This window comes from Gossypium hirsutum, chromosome D07 (genome assembly GCF_007990345.1).
Source record: "Gossypium hirsutum isolate 1008001.06 chromosome D07, Gossypium_hirsutum_v2.1, whole genome shotgun sequence".
NCBI classification, from domain to species: domain Eukaryota; kingdom Viridiplantae; phylum Streptophyta; class Magnoliopsida; order Malvales; family Malvaceae; genus Gossypium; species Gossypium hirsutum.
The window spans coordinates 8,442,809-8,443,795 of NC_053443.1; the positions used below are offsets into that span (position 1 = coordinate 8,442,809).

General features: G+C 29.1%; 1 non-coding gene across 1 annotated transcript; it reads left to right on the forward strand.

Moving 5' to 3' along the window:
• Nucleotides 1–915: 915 nt before the first annotated feature.
• Nucleotides 916–987, forward strand: TRNAT-CGU (transfer RNA threonine (anticodon CGU)). The gene has a single exon. It is a non-coding gene; the product is annotated as a tRNA-Thr (tRNA).

A 987-nucleotide genomic window follows, 5' to 3' on the forward strand; every position in this document is an offset into this window, starting at 1 on the left:
CGTGGCAGGCTTTGGCAAAGATGAGATTAATGAAATATGAGTCAAGGTGGAGATTTGTTAAGTATAACTCCTATTTTAGTCAAATTTGAGAAATAATCTTTCAATTAAACTCTGTTTATTTGTTTCAATCAAATTATGATTAATTTAGATTATTTTATTATTATTTGACCAATGAATTTAGCCTATAAATATGCTCTTTTACAACCTTAGAAAATACACACATTAGAGATTAGAACTCATAACACATTTAGAGAATTTTGTGTTTATGTTTTTAGGGTTCTTTGTTTTCGAGTTTTCAGGCTTTAATTTTTATCTCCATCTTTTGTGCTCTTCGTTATTTTGCCATTTTAGTAAAATTATCTTTGCCCTTAATTTTTTATCCTCTTTAGAGGAGTTTTTTCACGTTAAATTTGTGTGTTCAATTTCTCAAATTATTCCGCTATTTTTTTACTTGTTGCTTAATCGGGTCGATCCCAATATATTTATTTTTAAATTTTTTAAAATACAACTTACCAACTTCACTTATAGAATTAGAAATTGTCACCTCCAATATATTGAATAATTATCCTATATATTTTTTTGTATAAGTTCTGATCATATATGCTGTTTTTGATAATGTGCTTTAGTGCATTTAAACTTATATCTTCTTACATTGATATGCCAATCGAGCTAAGACACAATCCTAATTATCCTATATTTTAACTCATAACAAACATGTGATAAAGAAACGTAATCACATTTACCTTTTATCCAAAACTCAAGTTTTTATATGAGAAGTAATAAACGTGGCCGAAAGTTTTCAAAACCAACAGTTTATTATTATTGTTTTCTTCGAAGAAGAAACTAGGGATTCTCATCAAAAGTAGAAAGATTTAGTATTAATATATATCTAATTTACTACAAAGTAAAGCAACTGCCTTCGTAGCATAGTGGTAGTGCGTTCGCTTCGTAAGCGAAAGGTCGCGAGTTCGATCCTCGCCGAGGGCT